Source organism: Urocitellus parryii, chromosome 9 (assembly GCF_045843805.1).
Source record: "Urocitellus parryii isolate mUroPar1 chromosome 9, mUroPar1.hap1, whole genome shotgun sequence".
In the NCBI taxonomy this organism is placed as follows: domain Eukaryota; kingdom Metazoa; phylum Chordata; class Mammalia; order Rodentia; family Sciuridae; genus Urocitellus; species Urocitellus parryii.
In genome coordinates this window covers 84328313-84333793 of record NC_135539.1, presented here as the reverse complement: position 1 = coordinate 84333793, position 5481 = coordinate 84328313, and positions in this window count along the sequence as shown.

The window sequence follows — 5481 nt, the reverse complement described above, 5'->3', positions numbered from 1 at the left end:
CCTCCATAATGGGAGTGGCCTCATTCTATCTACTGAAGGTCTTCATTGGATGGAAGACCCACCTCCTCTTCTCTTAAGGAAGAGAATTCTCCAGCATGCTGAACTTCACCCTTTACCTGGAGCACAGTTCTATTAGTTTTGATTTTGTTTCTGGTGCCAGGGAGCAAACCCAGAAGAACACTCAGCCACTGAACTACATCCCCAGTCCTTTTAATTCTTCATTTTGAGCCAAGATCTTGCTGAGTTGTTTGGGGCCTTGCTAAGTTGTTAAGCTGCTCTCAACCTTACAATTCTCCTGCTTCAGCCTCCTGAGTCTCTGGGATTTCAGGTGGGCACCCCTGTGCCCTACTGGTTCTGCTGGTTTGGATCTGCTAGCCTCCTATTAATACTGGAAAACCTTGTCAAATACAGATTTTTGTATTGAGTGGTTCCAGAGGAACAGAATCTTAAGGATGGACGTTTTGAGTTAGTTCTGGGATTTCTGAGATTGTCTCCCTACATTTACCAATAATTTCTGGTGAGAAAGAGAGCACTGATATTCCATGGAATGATCTGGCAGTAGATGTACGCAAAATATCACCACTTTATGCTTCTAATTGATGACTTATAAGAAGCAAGGATCTGGCTGACCACGTATATAATACTTTTGAAAAGTTTTCTCAGACTTTTAATATTACTGAACAAAGTGGGGACAGAGGGAGGAACTCAGAGCTTTCCTCTCCTAGGTCTAGTGCTAAATTACCGGAAAGCTGCTATGTCTGTCCTAAAAGAGGCACTTATCTCCTGCAGCTAAAGGGCTGAGATTGCGAAACCAACCCAGAATCTCCTTTGAAAGTGGATAGGTGACAGCAAAAGTGGAATCCCCAGCCACTCCAGTCACTGTCCCCATGGGTTTGCAAACAAAGTAGCCATGGTACAAGGATGGAGAGGATGAGTGAGCCCAGCAATAAGAATTCCACTCACCAAGGCCACCTGACCATTACCACTGCCCAGTCTTCCAGCAGCAGGGACCAACCATGACCCTGCCGTGCAATATGACACCACTTCCCTGAGGTGATCCACTGGCTCTCTGGTGACAAGGATTTTATATTGAGCCACTTTTATCATGGAAAGGGCAAAGTTTTGTTCTTACTAGAAAAGACACTTATTTTGGACACAGACTTGCCTTTCCTCCACCCGGCTGAGTCCTTCCCGGCTCCCATCTGCAGAGTGACAGAATGCCTGACCATCATCATGCCGCCCACACAGCATTGCCTCTGAGTGAGAAACACATTCCTGCAAGTGGCTGCTGCCAGGGCACCCAGCTGTTGGGTCTGGTCTTACCACGCCACCCTCAGCCTGGAGCAGTTGGCTTGATGGAATGGTGGGGTAGCCTTCCCAAGGCTGTCACAGTGTAGCATATGGGTACCAAGGTGACATGCGATAGACTTGTGAGGGTTATTTTATGTGTCAACTTGCAGGATGTTTGAGGACAAGTTTAACCTTCTTAAAATCAGTGAATTTTAGATAAGCATATTACATCCATGGTGTGAGTGTGGCTCACTCAATCAGTCCCAGGCCTGGGTAGGTCCTAAGGCTGACTTCCGCAAGGACAAGAAAGCTCTCCAGACAGCTGGTCTTCAGACTCAAAGGAGAACTTTGGCTCTGTAGGTTTGGGGTTTGCCAGCATCCATAAGAGCATGAGTCAATTCCTTATAACAAAATTTTTTGTATTTATATTTATATAGCATCCTAATATATATATATTTACATATGTATAGACACACAGAGATTTGTTATATGATATATGTGTTTTTCTAAAGAATCTAAAGAAAGTGTCTTCCACAAACTCAAATTTTGGTTTGTTTTATTATTTCAATGATGATTTGAAACTTAAACTAAATTAGCAATAGAGGAATGACAATGTTGTGGAGATTCTAGAAGGCACATATGGCAAAAGGGCTGAAGGACTACAGGTCACATTTCCTTGGACATCATGCTTCATTCACACAAATTTCATTCTCTGCCATCAAAGGGGACCAGCAGAATTGTTTTGGAAGCACTGAAGATTCTGTGGAAGGAAAAAGGCTGCCATAGTCCATTGATTTCTTCTGTCCCCTAGCAGTAATTCAAGAGAGGGTTATTTGAGGGAAAAAAGAAATAAAGAAAGAAAACCTACATTGATTTTAGTTCAGTTTAATCATCCCCATTTTAGCCAGAGTTTGCCCCAAATGACTTTTGGCTGTTTTCCAAACCCAAAGCCACCTTCCATGAATAATGATCGACAGCACAGACAATATTGAAAATTAATGCTCTAGATTCTAAAATCCATTTTAAAAGCAGAGTTCTGAAAATCCTTCAAGCAATTGCAGTAGGACTGAGGTGAACAAGTGACCTCCAGGATGACACTGAGAAGAGCAGAACTTACTTGCATATATGTCATACTAGGTCTCGTGTCACGTGTACACTTAGCCATGACATGCGTGCATATGTATATGTCACATCTGCTGCCGGTGTAGTGAAATCAGACCTGAGCTTCTAGAGTGGTGGTAGAAACGGCAGGGGAGGAATGTGTGCGCATCCACATCCTGGTGGGCATGAAGCAGCAAGGTTCCAGGGCAGTAGTGTGTGACTATGACCCTCAGGCCCAGTGCCCTGGGCCAGGATATTTAATCTTGCAAAGAGATTATGAGTGAGTTTTCAGTAAAATGGAGATTTGTCATGTGCTATGCTGAGAGCCATTGCCAAGTAGGAATGACTCATGGCATGACCCAGGTCATTTGCAGTAACATTGCATTTAAGGTGACCTTGCTCAAGGACCAGGGCGGATCAGGGTTTAGGGTGGATCAGGGTTTAGGGCGCTCCTTGGGTTTAGGGAGCTCCTTGGGTTTAGGGCGGTTCCAGGTTTAAGGTGTATCCTGCTGGGAATAGGGCGTATCCTGCTGCCTCCAGGCACCCGCTCCTTGAGTTCCCGTGGAGTTCTCGCGGGATTCAGAGAGTATTTGGGATTCAGAGCCCGGTGGAGAGCGTGGATTTTGCCCAGAACCTGTGTGTAGAGTGCTGGTGACAGTTCGAGAATAAAGAGTTGCTGTTTGAATCTACAAGGTGTGAGTGGCTCGTGATTTTGTGCCCAGCCAGACTGCGGCAGTGCCACAGTGGTTACAAGCTCTTCTCTTTCTCCTAGCAGCCACTGGACTTCCAGGTCATATCCTCTGGAGAGAGGAGTGAAGCCCATTGAAAGGAGGACATCAGACACAGGTGCAGAAATAGATGAGAACACTGAAGTGCCATAACCACAGTCAGCTCAGAGCTTGCGGATCTAGACTTGCAGAATTGCACAAAACCTCCCAGGAATCTCTGTAATGGATTATCATTTTGACAGTGTCCTAAGAGTGATCAGATGTGGTGGGCTGGTGCAGATTAAAGTGGACAGGAATGGGATCATAAAAGGATCCTAGAATTAGGGGAAGAAGAGGAGGAGGGCCAGGGCAGAACCCCTTCCTTGAATACTCTGGGCTGAGTGTTTTGCCAGTGCCTGAGAGCCAAGGACACAGGGTTGTATCTTACAGTAATTTGATTTGTTGCACAGGTACGTGTGTGTGTGTGTGTGTGTGTGTGTGTATCTCCATCCATGCGTTTATATCCTTAAATTAATTATGCTGATCATTTCCAACTCATCCTTATTTTCCTTGTTTTTATAAGGTCCAGAATTTTAGTTGGTCTGATAGAATGTTGCAGGATCTGAGGAAAGGCCTCCTTTCCAGTGCATACTCTGTACCATTAGAAACCCCGGGACTCTTTAATATTGCTTAACATACCACCAGCATTCACATAACCACTGAACACTGGGAGAGTCAGAAAAGAACGAAAGGCGGGCTGGGGATGTGGCTCAAAACATTACATAGTTCTTAATATATCATATTTCACAGTTTGATTCAAGTGGGTTATGAACTCCCAATTTTACCCCATATACAGATTGCTGTATCACATCAGTTACCCTTCCATTGATTGACATATTGCCGTTCTAGTGTCTGATGTATTCTGCTGTCTGTCCTATTCTCTACTATCCCCCCTCCCCTCCCCTCCCCTCCCCTCCCCTTTTCTCTCTCTACCTCTTCTACTGTAAATCATTTCTTCCACTTGTATTATCTTGTCTTACCCCTCCTTTCCTCTTATATGTAATTTTGTATAACCCTGAGGATCGCCTTCCATTTCCATGCGATTTCCCTTCTCACTCCCTTTCCCTCCCACCTCTCATCCCTGTTTAATGTTAATCTTCTTCTCAAGCTCTTCGTCCCTACACTGTTCTTGGTTACTCCCCTTAAATCAAAGGGGTCATTTGGCATTTGTTTTTTAAAGATTGGCTAGCTTCACTTAGCATAATCTGCTCTAATGCCATCCATTTCCCTCCAAATTCTATGATTTTGTCATTTTTTAATGCAGAGTAATACTCCATTGTGTATAAATGCCACATTTTTTTTTTACCCATTCATCTATTGAAGGGCATCTAGGTTGGTTCCACAATCTTGCTGTCGTGGATTGTGCTGCTATGAACATCGATGTAGCAGTGTCCCTGTAGCATGCTCTTATTAGGTCTTTAGGGAATAGCCCGAGAAGGGGAATAGCTGGGTCAAATGGTGGATCCATTCCCAGCTTTCCAAGAAATCTCCATACTGCTTTCCAGCAGACTTGCTGAGCTGTCTATGTTCTTTTCAAGTTGAAATATTTTGTCTTCATTGTCTGATGTTCTATCTTCTGGCATGCGTGCGGCCCAGGTTCAATCCTCAGCACCACATACAAACAAACATGTTGTGTCCACTGAAAACTAAAAAATAAATATTAAAAAAAAAAAAGAATGAAAGGCAAGGTCTCTAACTAATGGAGGCTACCATCTGGGGGATGAGGTAAACCAACGCAGATCGCAGGGGCCTCTGTCTATCCCGTGTACCCGCCGTAAGGCCGTAAGCGTATCACACAGCTATGTTTTCTGAACCTCAAACTGGGACAGATCTCCTGACAATAGGAGCACCCTTTTTGAGGACAATAGAACAGGATGTTTGAAGTCAAAACCGGCTCAGAATATCCAGAGCACGGGGTTGCTCCACATACTGTCTGGGCTGAAAAATGAGGCTTGAAGAAAGGCTGGTGCTAGAGGCAGCAAGAGATAAGCTGGGAGGAAATGAGAAGCCTGGCCTGCCGACCTGTGATGGAGGATCCAGTGCTGGCCTGGAAAAGGGAACTGGCAGGAACAGGAAGTCCCAACTCGGCCTGCACCTCTGTTTGCATTTCATTCTTCACACGTCTTCTCCAGCGATGGCTTCTTTCTCCCATTTTCCCCATTGCCCATTTACCCCCCACACACTTTTTTCCTGAGCCGCACCTAGACAGGTGTTTATTAGGTACTGGGGGCACAACAAAAGCCAAGCAACCTCTGCCTCCTTATTTCTAGTCCAGCGGGGGCAGGCATTATTTAAATACTCCTGTAAATTAACAAGTACTAAG